At 44.1% G+C, this 24,609-nt stretch overlaps 1 protein-coding gene and 1 pseudogene across 7 annotated transcripts in view; both read left to right on the top strand.

The window, feature by feature from the left end:
- Nucleotides 1–24,609, top strand: part of NAV2 (neuron navigator 2) — a 369,408-nt gene that overhangs the window by 227,560 nt on the left and 117,239 nt on the right. The window lies entirely within an intron of this gene.
- Nucleotides 4,230–4,345, top strand: LOC112476642 (annotated as a pseudogene).

Genomic DNA, 24,609 nt, shown 5'->3' on the forward strand with positions numbered 1-24,609 from the left:
GCTCCTTCTAGTTGTAACATTCTAGGACGCTAGTTGAGCATAATTCCACTCTGTGGAAATACATGAGCTTTTGCTTTGGAGGCCAGATATCTGTTTGTTTTTACATGCTGAATCCAGGGCAAGACAGTTAATGGCGTTTTTACTCATTTCTTTTTTCTCTTACAAATATGACAGGATTGCAGATATCGAAGGACTGGTCATTTAGTCTGTGTTTCAGAGGCTGCTAAATGAGTCATGTTGCTGAGGCAATTGGTGTAGTGGAAAGAAAACAGACCGAGATATCTGACAGATGGCGCTTAAACCCTGCTCTGCCACTTGTGCGCTCTGTGACACCAGGCACATCATTTAACTTCCCTAAGCCTCGAAGCACTACAGTTAATATGGTTCTTAACCTCCTACAATTAGGTTTCTCTTTGAGGTTGTATCTGATTAATGGCAAATATCTGATAAAGACACAAAGTCTCAGACAGGATCTAGTTATCAACCTCAAACATCCAGGCACTTGGAAACAATGAAGCGATTAAAGTTTTCATCCAGATGTTTGCTTGGCCTTGATGTATGAGTAATATATAAATCCATAAAAAGACTCTTTAAGGAAAATTCTTGTAAAAGTTTACAGCAAGTTTATTTGGAAAGCCTGATATGGAAGTAAATTCCAGTTTCTGAAGTCCTATGACCTTTGTTTTTTAAATAACACTGTACCTCTGCTTGGTATAATAGCTATTTTTTGATGTCTCTAGTCCATTGTCTCCACTGAATGGTATGCATGTGTGTGGAGCTTGACTAAGAACCTAATGGCAAATGCCTTTTGTCAGTGTGGCAAGGTGGGTAGGGGGCACACATAAGCAATATCCTTCTATTGCACTTAGTATGTGCCAGGCATGTTAAAGTACTTTACAAGTTGTCACCTGACCTCACCACTTTCTTTTATTAGATTGATAAATTGGGCTTTGGCTGTAGTTAGTGGAAAAGAATTTAAAATGACAGATGAAGACGTCTCTTACTAAGTTTTGATCTGTGAAGTCAATCCATCTACTCATCTTCTAAAATTCAGAGTGCCATATGGTACAGAATAAAATTAAGGGGACAGACTTAGCGTCCATATGTTTGGAAAGATGATTTTTTTCTTTTTCAAGGAGGCACTGGATTGTATAATCTTCCAAAGTATGAATTATACATTCCTTCCTGGAAAAAAAAAATGACCATTTAAATTTAACATCAGAAATTTTTCCAAGAACTTTTTATGGCTTCCCATTGCCTGTGGGAACAGATCTCAGTTTCTTAACTGAACGTGGGAAACTCTTTATGATCTTTCCCTCAGTTGCCCTCCCTGCCTTAGCCCTGGCCACATACCTCCTCACACACCCTACACTCCCCATTGCTCTCCGCTACCTGCCATTCTCTTACCAAAACTTGTTTCCTGCTTTTGCAAAGCTCTGTGCCTCAGGAGATGCCACTTTCTCCCTGGAATTCCTTTCCCATTGAGCCCATCTTTTTGATCCTAAAATAAACACCTCCTCTGTGATGCCTCCCTAGACTTCCCCAGTGAGAGTTAGCTCTGTCTTAGCTGCTTTTGGTGGCCTTGGTTTACACCCAACCATATGTCTGAGCATTTTGCTTTGCATGGAAAGTGTTTGAGAGGGCCTGGATGGTGTTGAGGGAAGAGTATGGTCTTAAGAGGCAAACAGATTTGAGATTTAGTCCTGGCTCTGCCCAATGTACTGGAACAAGTTCTTAACTTTTGGGAATTAGAGATAGAACTTGAAAAGCACCTGGCAGAGTCTGGGATGCTTGAGAAATATTGTATACCATGTATATGTGTCTGCATGTGTATGTTCCTCTAAATCTGGAGCTCTTAGAAGGCAGACAGTGTCCGTTATTTTTCTAAACTCAGAGACTAGCACAAGTAGGTTTTTAATAGACATTTTGTGAATGGTCTGTTGTGCAGGCCTACCCTCACAGGACCTTGGGCTTATATAACTTGCCACCACCAGCTGTGAAACTCAGTTTTTGTATTTACAGAACACTTGGGGAAATTCACCTTTCCCTCTGGTGTCTTTTGGTGCGATGCATAGCTCCATCTAGTGGCCAACATGAATGTGATGATGTGGTTTTGATTTTTAACTCTATGAGGAGTTATTTTGGTTTAAGACTGAGGGCCGAGGAAGTAGACATTTTAGCAGTGGCTTGTCTTTCTTATGTAGCCTGACCAGTAACCTAGTGTGGGAGAGAAAGCTGGGCTGTGAACAAGCTCATCTTCTTTGCTGACTTTTTAATGGCTGAAGTCTTCCCTGTTGGGTGGCAGGGATTCCCCAGTCAACAGGTATAATATGTGCACTGGTGCCTGGGAGACTCAGCTCTTCAGAAGCTGAGGAATTGATCCCTGCTGAATTATTCTTAGCTCTATAACTATGTCAGGGTTTGTCTAGTCAGCTTGGGCTTTATAGCAAAATACCCTAGCCTGGTGGCTTAAACATTTATTTCTCACAGTTCTGGAGGCTGGAAGTCCAAGATTATAGGGCCAGCATGCCTAGATTTTGCTGAGAGTCCCTTTGCTGTGTCCTCACATGGCAGAGTGAAGAAGCTCTGGTGTGTCTTCCTCTTCTTCTAAGGGCGCTAATCCCTTCATGGGGGCTACACCCTCACAACCTCATCAAACCCAGTTACCTCCCAGATACCCTCCTCCTAATACTGTCACATTAGGGGTTAGGGCTTCAACATATGAATAGGGAGGCGGGGACCACAGACATTTAAGCCATAACAGGGTGTTTTCATGCTTTTGTGAATCATTTGCATGTGGAACACCTTGTGTTTAGATCGCCTTTCTCATTACTACCTACCAGGTCACCTCATAGAAGCCCTCCTTGATTCTGTCCAAGCAGAGGCAGTGATTCTTTTTTCTGGGCTCCCATGGTACTTGACATACCTGTAATTGCACTGATAGTGGCACATCAGAATTATTATGAATATCTGTGTGTATGTGTATAAAATCAAACAAGGCACCCATATAAACTACTTTTTAGACTGCTTTAGTGCATTGATTATGAGGAAAGGAGCCCAGACCTATTACAAGCCCTTAAAGATTAAAATCAAATCTGTCTTAAATGCTCCCATATCTTCATTGGCTGGCCCAGTGCCTGCCTGTTTAAACAGTCAATAACTATTTGTTGAATGAATGCTATAACTGACCTTTAGCGAAGCAAGACCAGTCACCTGCCTCTGAATGAATATGTGCCTAAGTTCAAAGCTTAGCTACATAGTCTTCTCCTTGGCCCTGACCGATTATTCGAGACTTTTGATCACCTCTATCCCAGTGAGCCGGACGTGGCAGTAAAGGATAAAAGAGAGAGCTCAGAGCGCTGGACCATGTGCCATGGAGCGTTGTGCAGATGGAGCTGCCTCTGTTCTCTTTCTTCCTACGCTGACCATCATGGACAAATGTGGGAGGCGTTTGTCAGTAAGTCAGCTTAGAACACGGCAGGCAGCACTGTGAGTCAAGAAAGGCAGCATCGAAAGCATGAAAGTCTTTCTTATCTGGTAACTGTTTCTCATGGTCTTTCTAGGCCAGACCTGAAGCGACCTTGACAGGCTGTTGTTCCTGGCAAAATGATAGGAAGGAGAGGAAGCCAAAAAACTGCTTACAGCCAGAATGCACCCTGGAGCCAAGATAAATGATTTTAGGCGAGACCATCCTGAAAAGTACTTGGGCATGGCCGGTTCCAGCAAGGTGTGGCAGGTGGTTCTGGGATTTGACAAGGATGGGCTCTTGTTTCTCTGGGTCGATTGCTCTGAAATGATCTTGGCTTGCGTAGCTCTTGGCTTGGGAATTTCAGGTTGTCAGTCAGCCAGTCACTGGGCAGGTCTCAGTGAGGTCAGAAGGGTTTAACTGTCATGGAAAAGTAAAGACTCAGCTTTGCAGATGGCTGTTCATCTTTAGGACCTTGGGCAAGTCACTTGTCCCAAGCCGTGCACACCAACCTCTTAACGCACACACTTAAAAAAATACAACAGCACTCCAACAAGAAGCCTCAGGGACGTGGTTCCATAGCATAGCAGTTAGCATGTATGCTTTACACACAGAAGGTCCTGGGTGTTCCCTCCCCCTTAAAAAAATACAACAGCACTCCAACATAAGCCTCAGGGACGTGGTTCCATAGCATAGCAATTAGCATGTATGCTTTACACACAGAAGGTCCTGGGTTCACACCCCAGTGGAGCCACGATCCGTGGTCTACAGCCATGCCACCCTGAACAAGCCCAATGTCTGATCTCGGAAGCTAAGCAGGGTCGGGCCTGGTTAGTACTTGGATGGGAGACCACCTAGGAAGACCAGGTGCTGTAGGCATAAATAATAATGAATAAAGTAAAAAGAAAAAAAAAGCCTCAGGCCCAGAGTAACCCAGTAGGTTGGTGGTGGGACTGGCCCAGATCCCAGTCCAGGCATCTTTCCGAAATTCCTCTCTTCTTCCCTCAGTATTTTCTCACTGATAGGTCTTAACGGTGTATGAATTCACAGAAACCATAAATGCCACTCCCTGTCTGATGTTTTCCTTGGTGTTAAATGCCCCAGGCAAATACAATGCCCCCTGTTTTCATAAGCAGCTCTGCAGATAGAGTGAGCAAGCCAGAGAGTCATGCAGGGGGCAGGAGCGATTTCCCCAAGTGCTGCAGAACGAGTGACAGCCTTTCCCGCATGGTTGTGACATCATTTGACATGGGCAGTTTGGCTGACTGATGGCTCTGGCTACCAGTATCAGTTGTCCTTGATGGTTGAGGAAGCATCAATGGTACATTTCTTCTTCTGTTCACTTGATTTACAGAGTGTGGGAAATCTGTAAGCCTTTATCGGCAGCTGGGTAGGCAGTTTCATCAGAGGAGAAAGAACAACTGCGCTAACAATATGCCGAAAGCAGAGAGATTGTCCAGTAATCCCAAGCCTGCCCTCGCCACTGCTGGTGACTATGGATTTAGCAGGTAGAGACCAGGATTAAAAAAAGATTTACTGGCCAACAGCCCCATGGAGGAATGAAGTATGGTCCCTCTTTGACATGGGCAGCCCAGACCACCACTCATAACTAATAGCCAGGTGATTTATGGGGGAGAGAGAGAAAGGGGGGTGTCTTATCTTCTCAGGAAACTGAGCTTAGACCATCACTTGAATTTCCAAGCTTGCTTTGAGATTCGAATCCCTTCCTGCCTCCCTGGAGCATCCTGCAGGGAAGGAAAAGGAGAAGGAAAGGAAGCTGGAGTCAACCTGAATTCCAGGGCCGGCTCTACCACTCTTAGCTGTGTGTCCTGGAGCAGGTTATGTAACTGCCCCATGCCCCTCTCACAGGGTTGTTGTGGGGCTTCAGTGAGATTGTGCCTGGACAGAGCCCTCGGCGGATGTCACTGTCACAGCGTCCACCAGCAGCTGCAGTTGCAGCATCTTCAGACATGTGTGTTGGGCCTTGAAAGATAAACAAGTGGCCAGGCCGACCAAGGTCAGGAGCGAGGGCATGAAGACATGGCTGTAAGATGTGCTTTTGTGAGAACGATGCCTGACATGGGTTAGAGATTCAGGACAGGAGTGGGATGGGCTCACGTCAGAAGATTTTAGAGTGCAGAGAGCAGGGACGTGGCTCTGGGTAAGACCGAGGCAGAGGGAACATATGCGCAGAGGGGATACAGATATTTTTCACGTTAAACTCAGGTTGACATGGATTCCAGTGGACAGGGGACATGAAGGTGCACGAGAGACAAGGATAACTTCAAGGTTCCAGCCTGTGCTGAAACTGGCTGGGAAATAGTTGACCTTTGTCTTCAGCACTCTCCACTGAATGTTTAAGCAGAGTATGTGGCAGCCTATGGAATGTAATTCCAGGGCCTTTAGGAAAAGCTTGGGACCCAGTGGGGAGATTGCCCTGTGCGTCAACACTTAATTCTAACACGGAGTACATGGTAATAAATGTAGCACTGAGAGGCAAAATGTGGGAGCTCCAAGGGGGATCTGAGAACAGAGCAAGCCCTGTGGGGGCCTTTTATGTTCTCACTTTATCCTTCTGGGAAGTTAGCTTTCCTCATCTGCACAGGAGAACAATAATGCCTGGAGTTGCAGTGAATGGGGTAACACATGCGAAGTGCTGGTACAGTGCCCGGAGCCCTGTAAACCCTTCCAAATCATCCACAACAAATGATGCTGTTGCCAAGATTAAATGGGATAAGTTGTATGTATAGTACCTAGTTCAGTGCCTGGTACAGGGTAGAAGTACTCAGCATATTTCATTCTCTTCCATCCTTACTCGTCCCCAAACCCCAGGGTGACATTTCCTTACAGCGAATGGGGTTTGAGATGAGACCATAACTGATATTCAGGTGGCAAATGGGAGTACTCCTAACCACTCCAGAAGACAACCGCTGTGCTGGGTTTCAGAACCCTGCCGTGAAGAACCACACTGATCAAGGTACTCCTTCCTGTCCTCCGTCTGTCTGGACTGCCTCCTGTCTTGTGGGAACAGACTTCCTGCCCTTCACAGGGCCCTTCACTGGTAAGCGGCATCAACAAAACACAGGGCAGCATGTGGCCATGACTCAGGTGGGTCCCAGGCGTGTAGCAAGGGAAATTCCACCGTGGGTGATTTAATCAGCACTACACAGAGACTTTGTATTCTAGTTATTTAAACTCGACAGATATTAAACAAGTGTCTCTGTCCCCGTCTGTGCTCTGGGGTCAGATTTGTTCTTAGGGCTGGACCATTTGGTACTCCTTATTTTGGGGGCTCACCTTTCATCTTACAGGTCATCCTCAGGGTAAGCTTGGGACCCATGAGCTCACATTTACCAAGAGGTACTGATACATGCAGGAAAAACATATTCCAACGCCTTAGCTCTCAATGGGTGACAGAGATAGGGGCGGACTTGTATTGCATCCTTTCTGTGTGCTGAGTGTCCTACATCACCCCCAAGCTCTGGCTTTATGCGTATCATTTTCATTTACTAATAAGGAAAATGAAGACCCAAGAGGATAATTGTTACTTAATTTTTTAAGCCCGTGGAAGAGATGAAAAAGATGGCCTCTTTGGTTGTGTCTTTCCCTTTGTGCACTGAAATTTCGGTGTGCTTTTCTGTGGTTGGGTGTTCTGTCCTGCATCCTTCAGGACCACCCTCTTTGCTTAATATTTTAGTCTGCAGGCTTCTCTTTCTCTGTTCATTACTTTGCGAATGTACCTTGAATGGAGAGAACTGAGTTGTCAGTTAGACCCCAAGGTGCCCTGTTTGTCTTGTTTAAGATTTTGTGTAGTTTTGTGTTTTATAGCTTCCATCTAGAAAACCCAGTCCCCATTTTTTGTTTATTTTAAGCATGTAGATCACTGAAAAAAAAAAAAATACCTTTCCCAGTTACTTCTCAAAGGTCAGCAGCTACAGAGTGGTCCAACAGATTTACAATGGCAAGGTTGGAAAATACCAAGTTCGAATTGAGGTGAATATGAAAAGAAACATTTGGATGAGGTTGGGAGTATTTTGGCCCTGAGACAGTAAGAACAAAAATAATAAGCCATATGTGCCTGTACTCAGATCAAGATAAGAAACTCGAGTTTTGTTGGAAACTCACGAGGCTGCTCCGGAGGCACGGCATAATGGAGGAAAGTTTAAACGTGGAGTCAGAAGACCTCACTTTGTATCCTCACTTGCCAGCTGTGTGATCCTGGGAAAACTGGTCCCTTTTCAGAGACTGTTTCCCATCCATTATAATGGTAGCCTACTTCTCAGGTGTGTGATGAGAAAGGAGATGATGTTTATAAAGTAGTTGACAGATGTAGAATGGTAGTTCCCTTTAGCTTCTTGGGGTTATTGCCCCATTTGCCTTCCTCATCTTTTGTCCTACTTAAAAGGTTCACTAAGATGACCTCATGTTTCTTGTTCTTGGGGACAGTGACCAAATGTCTACTAGCTGGAGCGGAGCTGGTCTGTGTTTTAGGGTTTTCTGGAGGAAAATGTTGCAGCTCTAGTGCAAAGGACTCCCTCTTCCTTGGAGAATATCAGTCTTTTTTCTCTTTCTTCCTTCAACTGGTTGGATGAGACCCACCCACATTATGGAGGATAATCTGTTTCACTTAAAGTCTCCTGAGTTAAATATAAATCTCCTCTAAAAAGTACTTGCACTGCAACATCTAGACTAGTGTTTGTTCAAATATCTGGTATCATGGGCTTGCCACACTGACACATAAAATTAACCGTCAGACTGCCAGCAGGCCTTACAGTATGATCAATGGGAGTGAGTCATCTGGGGCAGGAGGCAGCTTATCTGTGGCCCAGAGACAAAGAGCACCCCATCAGCTTGTAGAAACATCTGTGAGGGCTCAAGGCTAATGTGTCCTGCCTGGGATATGACTACACATCAAGAGTCTGCACACGCCTTGGAAGAATCACCGCATCCCTTCCAGAATCCCCAGGGCCCTGATAAGAAACCTCTCAGAGGAATGGAGGTTTCAACTTTTCTTCTTAATCCTGAAATAACTACGAAATGAGATAGACACGCTGGCATGGACACCTCTGGAGGGCTGATGATTTTTGAGACCCCAAGTGAAATCAGACTCCAAGTCTAAGGAGAGGCCCGAGTCCTTGTCCAGAGTCTTCCAGCTATAAATCAAGCCCACATTCACTTCTTGATCTTGGGACAAGTGGGAGACAGGGGTCTGTGGTTCTGTCTGCTTCATCCTCGGAGTCCAGGCCCCAGTTCCCAGAGCTTTGTGCTTGTAATCACCCAGTCATCTGTTTTAAGATGAGAAATCTCACATACTTGAGTAGTGAAGTTTAAAGGATGAAGTCAACTCAAGTCGTCAGGAACATGGGGCAGGATAAATGCGGCGTTGGCTCTGCAGAGAAGGGGCAAGGCCACGGAGAAGTTGGCCAATAGCGCCTGCTAACAAGTCCTTCAGCCTGTCTTGCAGCAGTGGTGCGGCAATTCCTAACAGCTAAACTGCTTTTGAGTCTCTGTTAGGCACTAGGACTGTGGTGATCTCTTTGTGCATTGTCTCACGTGTTCTTTATATCAGTCCTTTGAGATATAGGCTGTTTTTCATCTTTTTACAGGGAGGTTACGTTATTTGAACATGTCACCTTGGTAGTAACTGCTAAAACCAAGTATTCAGCTGGGCTGAATTCAAAGCCTGTGCCCTGAGAACTCTAGTATAGCTTTTCACTGTAGTTGACAGAAGGCAAGACCCAAAAAGGAAGAGTGGGCACCCTCTGGACATCAGAAGCCCTGGATATCCCCTCTGCCATTTCTTAGGGAGTGATAAAAAGCTGGAAGGTGATGTTCAGAAGGGTAAGACCCAGAGGGCTGAGTTGCATAGGAACTTGAAAATACTTGGGGAATGCTGGTGCAAGGACCATTGGAGGCTGGCTGGGGCAGCGGCAAAGGCAGATAATTTTCTTTGCTTCAAAAGCGTTATTATGTGTTTCATTTCAATTAAATGTCACAGGCCTTTACTGTAGCATTAGAAACACTTGTGTCAACATTCCCCAGGTGCTTGTGTAGAAAGTAAATAGGGGTAAAACTGGTTCCGTGGATGTTGGAAATGAAAACCAATGAGGTGGTCAGAGGCAGGAAGGTTCCGATCTGGAGCCAGCTTTGCACGGTGATTTACTGAAGCGCCTCCCCACAATGTGGCTTCCTGTTGTTAAATCTCATGCAAGTGGGCACTGCAGTCCCCATGTTCTCCAGCCCCCGTAGACAGAACACTTGAATTTCTCTGAGGAAATTCTACTCTTGTAGCCCCTCAACCACTGCGAACCCAAACAAAACACACAACTACAAGCTCAGCGCCACCCGGAGACCTCAGGACCATGCATGGCAAGTTAGAGCTTTATTAATCGAGCGACTTTTCTTTATTCTATGGGAGTTGTTAATTAAAACCACTCAACCGTTGAGTTGGGAGAGAGGGAGGGAAGGAGACCAAGATTGAGGGCCGCTAACAGACTGGCTCTCCTCACTCCTTCACAGCCTGGTGTAGCTATTGTAAAACCTGACGCAGACTTTACGGTTGAATAAACCATTCACCAAAGATGGTGTGTGGTTCCTTGAGAGCAGCTTTCATTTAATGTCCTGCAGTCGGGCCCTCCAGGGACAGAAACCCTGCCTGGCCTCTGACCACATGTGCATAATGGTTAATAATAACCATCATTGTGATCATATTAATAGTAGCAGCTATTGCTTATTGACATTTCCGAATGCCAGACACTATATGCAGCACTTTATATGCATTATCTCATTTCGTCTCACTGTAATCTGTGTGGTCTTCTGCGTGTTCTCCTCATGAGGGCGCAGGGACCTGGAGGGCAGTAACTTGCCCAAGGTCACGGAGCTGGGGAGTTAGGGAGCCAAGGCTCAGAGGCAGACAGGCCAACTGCGGAGCATGAGCACAACCACTGTATTTCAGAGTTTTCACTGAAGCTGTGTAAACACGTCAAAGCCCCAAACCCATTTCTCCTCCTGTGTTTCCACATCCATTTCTCTTCCACAGCCAGAATCTGGAAAGTCTCTCAGACTCTTCCATTCTCATGTTCCTGACATGTGGGCACTAAGTTTGGTGGATTCTGTCTCTTCAGTATCTCTTGCCTTGGTTCTCTCTCATCTCGCTGCTCATTTTTCTCCTCCAAATGATTGCATTCATCCCTTCATTAATCTCCTTGCCTCTGGTCTCAATGCCCATCCAACAAATCCATCCTACATTTGGTGAAAAAGTTCTTTCTAGAGTATATATCAGATTACATTATCACTCAATTCCATAATGCCTGCTGGATAAACTGTTTTAGTTTCTGTTGCTGATTATCAAATGACTCCCAAATCTAGCTGCTTGAAACCACCATTTTATTATGCTCCTGGGGTCTCTGCATTGGGACTTGGGACAGAGTACAGTGGAGGTGGCTTGTCTCTGCTCTGCTTCTCCAGAGGCTCAGCTGGGAAGCCCCAGGGCTGGAGCTGGCTTCATAGCTAGAGGTTCGTGTCATTCCAAAGCTTGTTGACTCTCATGACTCACACTTGGTCTGGGAAGAATTAAAGGTTAGGACACCCATAACCTCTCCATGTGGCTTGGCTTCTTCAGAATATGGAAGCCTTAGAATCGATAGATTTCTTACCTGGGATCTCAGGTCCCCAAAGGCAAGTGTTACTTTTAATGGGCAAAGTGAAGCCACATCACCTTTCAGAAGTCAATGAGTATCACTTTTACCAAACTGGATTGGACAAAGCAGTCATAGCCCTCCAGAGTCAGGAGAATGGAAAGGTGGCAAGGTCACCTCGAATACCCTGTGGGGCGGGAGATGTTGCCGTGGTCATCTTTGGAAGATACAGTCTGCCATATTCCTACCTCTGTATTGCCCAGCATGACATACAAGGCCTCCCATGTCCCCACATTGAATGGTAACTCCATGGAGGCACAGACCTTGTCTATCTTACTGACCATGTATCTCCTGTGCCCAGCGTAGTACAGGGCACATAGTAGGCCCTCCGTTTCATTCCGGGAGCTAATGAGTGATCTATTCGTCTAACCTCATTTCTTGTTATCTCCTCTATCCATTCACTGCCCAACCCCTCTGCCCACTCACAGCCTGGTTCTGCATCTCTGGACCCCTGACATTGTCCTCAATATAAACGCGCTCTTATACCTCTGTGCCTTTGCACGTGTCTGTTCTGTCCATAAATCCCTCCCCACTCAATTCCCATCCACCTGCCACAGTCCTTGAAGAATCTGCTGAAGCTAGGAAGCATCTCCTGGCCACCCTGTCAGACAACAGGCTTCTCTCCTCTGAGTTGCCGAACACCCAGTAATACCTCCCGGATGGCTCCTTCCAATTCTTTTTGGTCTGGTCCGTTTGTATAACTGTCCTTTAAACCCGGACATCGTTGAGCAGAGAGGTTGTTTCCTTTTACTCCCGCATTTCTGACTTCACATGCTATATATGCTTAGTAATGTGTGTAGAATGAAGGAAGAGAGATAGTAGTCATAATAGTACTGTCGCTACTACTATTAATAGTAATAATGGCAGCCAGTGTTTGCTGAGTACTTTTCATGGGGCAGGTACTTTAGGCTATTATCTCATCGAATTCTCATAGAAATCCTAAGAGGCTTTTAACACATTATCATCCCCATTTTACGGATGTGGAAACTGAGGGCGAGAGAAGGCACTTGCCCAAGGTCATACAGGTACTTCACGGTGTGGCCAATTTTGGGAAACTTGAGGACTCAGCAATTGAGATACAAGCCTCTTCCCTTTTGGTGCTGCCACCTGCTGGGTTTTAGGCTCTGAGACCCAAAGATTTTTCTAGGTTTTGGAGAGCTCAGTAAATTCTAACCTTCCACTGGATTCATAGCATAATGGTGTGGGAAGCAACAGAGTATCTGCTAGTTAGACAAAGTCTGTTTTGTTCTCGGTGCCAGGTTTTGAGGGGTTCAGAATCAAACAGATTTGTTTAGCGAAAGATAAGAAGGAAGGGGAAAGGTTGAAAACCCAAAACGTAGGAGAAATGTTTGTAGAAACTAGATCTGCTTGGCATGGAAAATACATAGAAAAGCAGTACGTTCCAGAGGACCAAACTCGAAACACAGGTGGAAATTAGACTTACATTTTTTCATTTCCTAAACTCCAAGGTGACCGTAAATCAGTGCAAGGAAAAATATACTGAAAATTAGACCTGTCAAAAAGTGGGCTTGGTTCTTTTGCAAGGATCTGAGCCTCCTGTTCCTGAGAGATCAAGCAAAATCTGGGAAATAGTGTGTCCATATGTTGCAGAAGGGATTCCTGTGTGATATGAGAGGCTGAGACAAGACCTTTAAAAGTTCTTCCCTGTGTAAGGTTCAGGGTGTCCAGGTTCCCGTAGGAATCACTAAGGCTCAGTTACAGATGGAGCAGAACCAGGTGTTGTGTTCAGAATAAAGAGGTCTCTGAGCAGCCAGGTTTCCACAGGTCACACCAGCCTGGGGATGGTAGCAGGGCACCCAAGTCCTTCCTTCTGAAAACTTTCTCACGCCCCCTTTTAATAAACACAAAAATTGTGCACACCTTCTGCTGCTACAGGTTCTGATCTGGAAGATGCTAGGGTCTGGGTGCGGAGTAGACTGTGGCTGTGGAGAATCACTGTCAGCTCAGGGTCTGCATACCAGCCGAGCTGTTAGTGAAAGTTAAATTATAGGTCATGTAGTGCAAACGATGGGTATTTAAAGTGTAAAAGATGTTATGATGTTGAATATGCTCACTGTAACTATACAGGTTCTAGGGAAATGAATAACTAACTACCTTAGCTGACATGTCTCCCATTCTGGTGAAAGTGGAAGAATTTGAACAAGTTGAAAAGAAAGAGAAAAAAGTCAAGGACCCTGTTCTTTTGTCTATGAACTCCAGACAGCTGTTATGACTGCAGTTCTACTATACTGATAGAGGGTAATTTGAGTATCCTGTAGGCAACCAACTTCTGCTTGATTCCTGCTCCGGAGGTCACTGGCCTGATCGGCTCCCTCTTAGCCTGCCCTTCCCGCCAGAGTGCTCTGCTTGCCACTGGGGTGCCTCTGCCACTTCCAGATCACACCGCCCTATGCTGCTCATTGTCACACGATGGCCGGTTTGCCTGGTGCTTGGCTGCTTGGCTTCTGGGTGTCTCATGCCCAGGTCACTTCTAGAGCTCCAGCTATGGGGAGAGACGTGCTCATCAACACAACCTGTGCTATACCTGACTCCCTTGTGAAAAGGCCTGTGGCACCGTCTGGGCCCTTACATGTTGAAATTCTGGGGGGAAATGCAGTTTTTGTCTTTCAGACTGAACTGTCTGCTCTACAGGTTTCACTTTTTACTCCTTTTTTAAAAATCACCCATGGGGCAGCAAGACTGCCTTCTGTTCAGATTCAGGGTGCCACAGAGTACAGCACTGACATTGTTCCCCACACAGCGCTGTTCCTGGAATGGCACCTTTGACTCCTCCCTCCAAGCCTTTTGTTACCACCTTCCGCTGCCTGGAAGACCCCCATCTTTCTGGAAGTCTTCCTTGGAGCCTTTGGGTAACATAGTTTACTATTAATAGTATTTAATTTTTCTCTAAATAGACCTGCGGATGTCTCATTTCTCTTTGTATTCCCCAAATGCTTAACATACATACATTTTTAAAAAAATTTAGTTCTAGGTTATTATATATTCTTTCATTTTGTCCACCGAGAACCTTTATTAGGTACCTATCTCAAGAGTTCTGGGCACAGTTGTAGGGACTAGGGATAGCTAAGCAAAAATATTGGCCCTAAAAAAATAAAATAATAATGATAATCATCATCATCATCATCATCATCATCCTACCTTTATTGAACTTGTCAGGTGAGAGGCTGGAGCACAAGGAGATCGATAAGCAAACAGTTATAATAAAATGTAAAATAAGGGAGCCAAGCCCCAATTTTGTCATAAAAGACAGATTTATTGAAGTCAGTATATTTATTGATCTCATTAAGCATATTAAAATGAAAACACAGCAATGGCTACTCCCTAGTTGTGTTTTCTTGGGCAAATTACTAAACTCTCTGAATCTCAGTTCTGCCTCTGAACAATTATTGGACCAAGTAATCTTTGAACATTCCCTCCCCCGATAATATTCTGTAGTTCTGTGAGACTCTATTATTGGTGTTTTTCTCAATGCTCAGTTGCATTTAAGGTGAAGTTTTAGAGGTCCAGGCTTTTCAATCTGGTGTCCTAAGTGGGAGGTGGGGGAGGTGATCTTAACAAGCACCTCGTATTTCAACAGCAAGGCACTAGACGAGGCTGAGGGCAGCGGAGTGAGAACCCTGCGCGTCAGTGTGCAGGTAGCGCGGTGTTTTAGTCACGGAGGAGCACGTCATCTTTTTTTCTGGAGTTTGTACCATATTGGGCCCCACAGGCACTTTTTAGAGTAGGACATACATTTACTGGCCTTAGCAGGAAAGGGCATTTTCTGTCACTCATGTGGGAGGGGACCTAGGTGTGACTTGAGAGATGCTGATTTTTATCTTTTCTGGTGGCCTTCAGTTTGTGTAAGATGCCTTTTCACTTTAGGATTTTGTTTTGTGTTTTAAGAATTTCTCCCACGGCCTATTTTACCAGCATTATTCAGTGCAGGTTTGGGGGGTTGAGGACCCCAAAGAGGCAGCCACGTGATCTGCCTGTCCTGGCTCAGGGCACTAGTGGGCCCCTCCTGGGCTCTCTCAGCCACAGCCTTGTTCCCTCCACGTCGATACGTCCTATGCTGCTTTTGTGGATGCATGACACATTTTTAGATAATCTCTCTTTATGTGGAGGAAGCCTGGTGCTTAAGCAGTTCTGAATCTGAACCTTCCAGGGGGGAAATGGTTGGTTCCCACCCTCACAAATTTTAACTCAGTTTTTTTCAACCTCTTTTTTTTTTTTTTTTTTTTAAATATCCCACTCCTTTCTGTTTAACATAAAGATATCACACTCTAAATTGGGTCGAGGGTGAGAATAGGTGTGACTTTTTAGAATTATTGTATCTTTAGTAGTTCCACACCAACCAATATTTGGTCAAACAATAGAATAAATTATTTTTAAAAAAACATTGGGCCTTTTTGTTGGTTTAAAGTAAATTTATAACATCGTATGTGCTTTTTCAAACTCCTACTCTACCCCAGAGACGGGCCCACTCCCACAGAGAGCCAAGGTTCCAGGCTGCCTGGGTGCTGTTTCTGAAGGTGACCCAGGGCATGTGAACATGCAGAAAAGTGAACAGGGTCAAGCCTCCTGTGTTGTCAACTGCTGTGTCTGCTGGACTTAGTGGCAAGTAATTTGAGCATGCTGTGGTCACTCAATTTTGGCTCAATCCCTATGCTTGAGGGCCAGAGGCCTAAATATGTATTTCTTTGTATCAGTAATGTATTATTGAATCCCATTTAGAATGAATGCCCGGAATAATGATTTTATTAATGAAAATGTTACCTGGTAAAAATTTAGCATCTGAGACCATACAGTGAGTTCATTGTACATTTTAGATCCTTTGTGTTGGCACATGTAAGTCTCTGTGAGCTACCTAATTTTCTCGTCCCCAACCCAAGGGCACCTTCTTATCCTTCAGTATGCCACTTGAGGGTTCCTTCCTCTAATTAGCCTTCTCTGGCCCCTCTCTGGCCCTTGCTGAACCCCATGCTCTTCAGTATGCCACTTGAGGGTTCCTTCTTCTAAGAAGCCTTTTCTGGCCCCTCTCTGGCCCTTGCTGAACCCCATGCAGACATCTACAGGTCTCGTTTCCCCATCCTGACACTAAGCCCCTCAAGGTCAAGGACTGAATTTGATTCTCACATCCCAAGCACCCAGGCCAATGCCTGCCTCACAGTAGGGGCTGCATAATTGTTTACAGAACAAATGACATCTCCTCAAAATGGGAACCCTCTCGAGGGCAACAGCTTGCATCTGGCTCTATTGCAGTGCTTCCTGTGTTCCCTCGGCTGCTTCCAGAAATCTTTGCCGAGGTTGGGGGATGCTCCCAAGGCCTGCTTTATGCCTCAGTTTGCAGAAGGGATTGTCTCCCAGTTAGTCACCTTCTTACTTCATCTGTCCTCAGTATGCCTCAACATTTCTTTCAGCTACAGTCTAGATAAGACAAGGTAAAACTTGCATGACCCTAAACCAAAGCACCAGCTGGCATTCCCCCAGTTTGGTAGTGACGATGGTTATTACCCGGGCGTGTCTACATGAAATCAGACAAGAAAGAGACATTGATGTCTGATTCTCACCTCCAGGGCTCTAGTCATCTTCAAAAGGGAATGAACAATCCTGAATACCATCATAACTTCCGCTGACCTAATGTGAAAAGTGAACTTTTGTCATAGAGCACTTTGGGGGTGGAGAGTCGTATCAGAAATCACAGGAACGATAAGGTATAGCAGCGTCCAGATTGGCAAGCACATCTCAGTGTGTAAATGCCTGGCAGAAAGTATTCCTTTGACAAAGCACAGGCTTTTCTGGGGTAAGGGTCTCTAATTACGATGCCCCTGCTGAGCCACCCACATATCGCCCACAGTACTCTATTCAGCACGCCTGGCACTGCTCACACTTGTCCCCTCTCAATCTGGGCTTCCATAGTTGTACTATTCTGAGGCCTGTAGGCTTATAAGTCCAAGACCATGAGTTAATTGATATTTTAGAAAGACCATGGAGTTCTAACAACTCTTATCAAGCTGAGATGAAAGGGCCATCAAGGATCAGGTACTTTTAACATGCACATTGTCCCCTTAATATAGAGGGCCAAGACTCGTTATTATGAGGATTCGCAATTTAAATTACCATTATACTGTAGTCACATTATGGTGACTATTTAGCTCTTTAGGAAACCGAAGCCAATCCAGCTCACAGTTCCTCCACCCAGGTCTCAAGATTTAAGGCAGCATTTCTGACAGCTTGATCCTGACTACCTGCAAAAAATTAGTTACATGTCTGTTAAAGTGCAGGTTTGGGGAAAGAGATGAAAGGAGGAGAATGACATTTTTAGGCCAATAAAACTGTATCTATATGATACTCTGATAGTAGAGTATCATTATGCTTTTCCCAAAATCCATGGACCTATACAACACAGAGGGACTCACTAATATAAACTATGGACTTTGGTTAATAAATAATGTATGACTATTATTAATAATATTATTACTGATATGTAATGTTAGTTATTAGTATCAAATAATAGTAATATATCCATATCGGTTCATCAGTTTTAACAAATGTATCACACTAATGCAAGATGTTAACAATAGGAGAAACTGGTAGTAGGGGAGGGGGAGTATGGGAACTCTGCTCACTATGTAATTTCTCTGTCAACCTCAAAATGCTCTAAAAAAAAAGATCTGTTTTAAAATTCAGGATTTCGACCCCACTAATGACATTCTGCATCTGTGACGCTCGGGCCTTGAAATGTGCGCTTTTTTCCTCGTGTTCTCTGGGTGGCTCAGGTGTTTTCCAAAGGTTTGAGAATTCCTGGCTATCAGTCAGTCTCCTTTCACCATCTGTTTCATTCCAAGAAAGAGCTTAAAGGGCCTTTGTCTAGAGAACTGTCTCCTGTGTATTAGAATGTGTTTCATCTTTCAGTAGGTGGACAAAAAGCTTCCTGCTAGTAAACACTTGCTGCAATACTGCGCTGACAGTTGAACCACAATAAAGAGAATCCTGGCCAGGCCAAATTCCAGACATGGGGACTTGTCCAGTCTCCAAGGTGTGCAGCCTTTCTTGAGAAGGCTGACCTGCCAAATCCCATTTTAAACCAGCATAGTTATGGATTATTAGGAAATTTACATATGTGTATTTATATAAATAGGGGTGATAAAAGCCTCTTGTAATCCCTGGCTCTCTATGTGATTATGTATTTTATTAGGAAAATTGTGGATTTTTTTTTATTAAAGTGTTTGTGGAGTTTATGTATGTATTGATCCTTAGATAAGCTAAACCAAAATGCTGTGGATATTAGTGCTAGATGGAATTTTGTTAAAGGTGTGAAAATTCTGGTTGCATTTTGTGTGAGACACAAGGACCTTGGCAGCATGTGTCATCACCATGCAGGGATTTTCCCACTTGCTTGATCACTCCACTGCTAGTTCGGTGGGAGCAAGCACATACCCAAAGCAGTGGTGAGATCGAGTTTGCATGCTAACGTTGAGGGTGACATGTGAATTATAGCAATGCCGTGTGCCGTGAGTCAGTTTATAGCAAACACAAGCAAAACTCTTGGTATGTGGAAACTTGCTGAAATGTGTTGAAGGGCTGACTCAGCCAGGATCCATCTCTGCCGTAACTCAGGACGGGGACTGCTAGCGTGGGGCCTGGGGAGGGGCTCTGAGAACTCACCCAAACTGGATGCATATTTTGCACAAATATGAGATAGGGTCCATAGCTTTCACCAGTTCCTCAAAGGGGTCCATAACTTGAGAAGATTTACGACTTTCTGCGTTAGATAGTGGCCTCTAAACTATTTCAGTTGTATAAAAGAGAGCTGGTACCACTATTAGACGTTGTATTTAGTTTTTAAACATATATGTGCCACATTACCGAAATATTGCATAAACTATAAAATCTACACAAAACAAAGGCATTAAAGAGACATGATAAGAAATAAACATAAACGGAAGCACTTGGTTTTCACGCCTGTGGGTCATCTTATGCTCCCCACTGCAGAGACCAGTGCTTCCCACTATTTAATGTTCATTGGAACCACCTGGGGATCTTGCTGAACTGCACTCTGGTTCAGGAGGTCTGGGATACTGCAGTTCTAAAAGGTTGCCAAGTGATGCTGAAGCTGCTGGTCCATGAACCATATTTTGAGTGGCAAGTAGAGAGTGAGGCACTTGTTGAATTTTGTGAGACTTAAAGGGGTCCCCTGAGACTGACTCCTCCTTTACTCAGGCCTGCCTTTTTCTGTGGCTGCCTCTGTCTCCATGGCCTGCTAGAACTGAGCTCTTGTCTGACTAGCTCAGCAAGGTCTGTGTAGTGCTCCCCAGAGAGGCATGCTCTGATGACTCGGCTAGCCAGAGTAGGCTCCAGACCTCCCGAGCCCAGTTCACTTGTGTAGCAGGCTTGAATTCCTGCCACACCAGGATCAGAGAACTCAGCCGAGCTTTCCCAGTCCTCTGGTTGCTTCACAGCCAGGACTCGGTGAGGTGGAAGTGAAATGCAGACAAGCCAGGGAAGGGGCTGCTGTCCCTTGAGCTGTGGATAGTCCAGATTAGTGGCTTATGGCCCTTGAACGAACTTGCCTGCAGTGACATCCATTTGCCATGGTCCTGTTCTGTGCTTTGAACCAAGGTGGCTCATAGAGTGGCCTCAGATGGCTGCTCCAGGCTTAAGCAAAATAAAGGGAAGGTTTTGCTAGAGATGAAAATCGAACTCCCACATCCTCCTAAAAAAGAGCAAGATGCCAGCTTGGTGAAGTCCTGAAGAGCCAGTAGTCCTAGAGGACAGTGGGAAACAGTGCTGGAAGGTACCCCAACTCTGCATCAAGCAGAAAGGTAGGAAACTGGTTGAATTCTCTAGGTCCATATCTGCCCTTTACCTCTGCTTGCAGAGTCCCTGAAGACATGAAAAGCAAAGAAATGTTTCTTGATTCTTTGTGTTGTCTAGTCCAGATTATTTAGTTTTAAGTCCTAGTGTTACAGGGAAACCCAACTAAGACATTCAAACCTTAGACTTTCTCTCCAGAGGCTGCTTTTGGTTTTGTTTCACTGTGTATCAGTTTGGCATGATCCATAATAAAGAAGTAGCAGCAGCATGATCTTTGATTAGAATACACCTTTATTTGATTTTAAAATATTAAGCATATATTGGGAGTATATGCTTAATAGAATATTAAAATCACTCGGTGATATGTCTATCTATTTTTTTGTCTGTCTCTCTTTCGTCATTCGAGGTGGAGGTGGGTGGTGAGTGGTAAATGAAATGTGCTATATTTACCACAGCCTTTGTGCCCAAAAACTTTGAGGTCAAAGCAATTTCCAAGTGTTTCTTTAGTAAAATTTTGAAGTGTTTGCCTAAATTTTAGTGCTGCAGTTTTATAATTAGCATTGAAAAATTAAACCCAATTTTTTTCCAGTCATCTTTTACAGTTCAAATACATTGTCTTCTTCCCTTAAGTCATACAGAACAGCAGCTTTTCTGTCATAAAGATTGGCCTTCAAAAGGATTCAGGCAGCTTCGTTAGACTAGCTTGTCAGTTTGTCCTTCTATGACCCAGAGTGAAGTTTATTTATCTGACTTCTAAGAGGCCCTAAACTAAAGGGATTCTTTTACAGGTTTGTCCAGAAACTCAATTTGCATGCTAATAAACTTAATAAATGCTATGCTGTATTATAATGGAGTAGAGGGGCTCTGTGAAAGCACATATTGTTTGGGGACTTGGATATTAGTGAAACGCTGAACTTCAAGGGCTTTTCATTAGCCCACATGATTTCTTTTAACCTTATGCAACAAAGTATATAATGATATATATGTTCATATATGTATATTGATATTGGCAAGGGATATTTTAGATATTTCTTTCATTCTATTTTTCTTTGCAATGGTCACATTTAAACCAAAAGTGTGTCCAGAAAATATAGACAGGCTGACATGTCTTTGAAGAAAAGTAATCATCAATGCTTAATTTTTTTTTCCTGTGTGTACTGCTTTTATTTCTTGCATCTGAGGTGTCTTTTCTTTTCTTTCTTCCTTTTTGATGTCATGCTCTATTAGAAATGCATTGACCTAGATCAGGTTAGTACATATTTCTCTCCCTTTCCATCAACCCTCACCTCCCCTAGTTCCTGACGGAAGGTGATTTCTTTTGAGATTCGTGAAAGTCAGTCTGCGTTATCTACACAGGCCATGTTGGACAGTGAACCTTGGAAGTGAGGGGCCACTTTTCCATCCTTCCAGAGGTGACTCCCAAAGCCAGTTTCACTTGTTTCATACTGTCTTCTCATGTTTAAAGACAGAGATCTAGTGACTAAATGTCGGGCTCAAAATCTAGCATATTTGTTCTAACAGGTCCTATTAGATTCCAGAGCTTTTTCATAGCCAGCGTCAGTTACATGGGATGCACCTATTTTGTTGAGAGAGTTCCTGTAATAGGCATGTTACCTTCACAGGCCTCTCTTGGCTGGAAGGATGGTGAAGTCTACCCTGCAAGTCTGGTCATTCCTCCAAAGGTCTGGGATGACTCAGAGATGATTCAGACAAACGGTGCATTCTGAAAAATTTGTAGAAGGAAATATCAATGAGAAGATACAAAAAAAAAAAAATGAAGTATTGAATAATGGCATATTGGAAAGTTGGTAGTCTCTAAAACAGAAGCCAGAGCCTGTTACTCATCTGCTTAGTACCTTCATAGCTCCTCTGGTTTGTAGGCAACTCTCAACCCCAAGCCCTTCCTGACTGTGCCCTAGTCTCTTTGCAGCCCAATTCCTGTCCTTGTTCTTGATGCTCCAGCAACAGTGAATTACTTAACCCTTTTGTCCATTTCTCTTTGCTTTTGCACATGTTATCTGTGTGCCTAGATGGGTCCTTCCTCCTCTGGCTGGCGAACTCCTATGCACTTTTCGAGGGCCAGCTTAAACAGCACTCCTCTGTGACACCTTCACCCATGTGCTGGGAGGGAGTTAGTGGGGTGGGAAGATTAATCTGTAGTTTCACCCATCTTGCAGATGAGGAAACTGAAACTCAAGGAATTTACACTAAAAAGTGACAAAGCTGGGATTTGAACCCACCTACCTGTACTGTGCTCTTGACTCCACTTTCATTTCTCTCTTCTGAAAAACAGAGATAATAATATACTCGATAGGATTCTTTTGAAGCTGACTTGTGTGAAGCGTTTCACACAGTACCCAGCAAGCATCAATAACCGTTAGTTCTTGTTAATGACCTTCACAAAGTCCCTCAGATAGCAAGCTGCAGAGGAGACTTTGAACTCAGGTCTGTCTGACAACAGAGGCAGTTTCTAATTCTGATGCTTGTGGGCCACCTCAGGATGCCTCAGCCTTGAATAGCAAACAAACAGAAAAACACTCTACAGACACATTGTCTCTTTAGCAGAGGCTGCTGCTCTCCATCCTGAAGCCTCTGCAGGAGCTGTAGAAAGTGAGGCAGAGAGTGCCCTCCACCCATCACTGCAGAACTTGGGAGGGTAATGCGGAAATAGTTTATTTGCTTGGTGGCTTAGGACCCCACCAAGCAAACATTAGGATGTTACCAGCACCTCATTAGGCTCTAGTGCTAATTATTGCCTCAAGGAGCAGGAAAGTGTGGGGTGCAGGGGCTCTGGGATTCAGTCCTTGGATCAGCTGGTCCTTTCCTTATGGCCTCAGGCAAGTCCTTTCTTTCATCTCCACCCCTTGTGAATCACCATCAAGCTTCCAAAGATGGGGCGTGGCCATCACTCCCTGGCCTCACTGAGCCCAGGAACACAAGCCTCTTTTTTTTTCCATTTTTATTGAAATATAATAGACAATTATATTTATACAAATATAATAGACAATTAGTTGCTTGTATTTACATAGTACAATTCAATGAGGTTTTTTTTTCAATTATAGTTGGCATACAATAACATACCAGTTTCAGTAGTATAGTGATCAAAGATCCACATAACTCACAAATCAAGTACCCCTCTCCCCCCTTACATATTTATTACATTATTAACCATCTTCCCCATGCTACACTCTACATCTCCATGTCTATTCTGCAACTATCCATTTGTACTTCTTAATCCCTTTGCCTTCTTTTCTTTGTCCCCTTTTTAACTGCCGGGCAAGGCTTGGTGATTCAGAACAACATACAGATGACTGCTTCATCTGTGAATTATGCTTTCTTAAGGGATTAACTTGATTATAGCAGTCTCTATTAGTGTATTCAGTAGCCAATTCCTATACAAATTTGAGTTGAACAAAACAATGTATTTTTTTCATTGAGACTAGAAGAGTTATTTAAAAATAGAAGGGTTTTTTTTGTTTTTTTGGGTTTTTTTTTGTAAAACAGACTATAGTCAGTGGATAATAATTTAGAAATAAATATTTTAAATTAGATTATCGAGTGTGGGTCTGGTTCTAGTGACAGCTATCTCCAGTGCTATGCTGTCTGCTAATGAGCGGGCATACAACAGAATTTATTTTGAAGAATATTATAAAAATATATGATTAAATACATTTTTACAAACTTCTGGAAGAAGAGGGAAATTTCCCATTTCCTCACTACTTCCCCATCTCCCCGTTTTCCCCCTTTCTCTCTCTCTCTCTCTCTCTCTCTCTCTTTCTCTCTTTCTCTCACTCACTCACACGCACGCACGCGCGCGCGCACACACACAATGAAAATAGATCTGCAGCAAAACTGAACCATTATCAGATTAGTTGCATTCAACTCCCTGACCTTCAGGGTCACTTGAGAAGGCAGAGGATTCAGATTTATCTTTGCCTTTCCTCTCCTTTCTGCCTAAAGAAAATCAGAATTCCCAGCCGCAGTTGGCAAACCAAGTTAGCATATCCAGTCTCATCTCTCTAGAGCCCTCCCACCTTCACTGGTGGTCATTTTGCGACAAAACCACCTTGCACACTGCTGATGGCAGTGTGGGGCTGCAGCGCGTCTCAGTATTCCATCTCTAGAATGCTCACCAGGCTCTGCTCTCCAGCCTTCGCGGAAAGCCAGGGGTGTGTTGTTGGGGAGCCTCTTCTGCATGCTCGGGTAACATGCAATTGCCCAGCCGTGTGTCTTGTTTCACCAGCAATAAAAATCCAGCAGGGAAATGACTGCTAAAATTAGTCTGTTTGTCCTTTGACAAGATCTCCCCATTTGAAAATACTTTGTTTATCTATATGGTTGGGAGGACTTTACTGAAATCAAATTAACTGCCATGCTTAATGGTGCAACAGATTGTGTGTTGAAGAGTTTCCACTGAATTGTCTTTGAAAGGACATTTGATCTAGAAAGTCTAGCCTCTGGCAAAGTTACTACATTTTGATGTAGATAGTTTCCCCCCTCCTCCTCCGCCCCGCCCGCCCCCTCCATCCCTATGTGCTAGCTGTAGGATGTGTAACGATGTGTGCATGTAACCCACCGCTGGATCCTAGGTCACTACATCTGTTGGATGGGTGAGTGGATGGATGG

Source organism: Pteropus alecto, unplaced genomic scaffold, assembly GCF_000325575.1.
Source record: "Pteropus alecto unplaced genomic scaffold, ASM32557v1 scaffold71, whole genome shotgun sequence".
Lineage (NCBI taxonomy): Eukaryota > Metazoa > Chordata > Mammalia > Chiroptera > Pteropodidae > Pteropus > Pteropus alecto.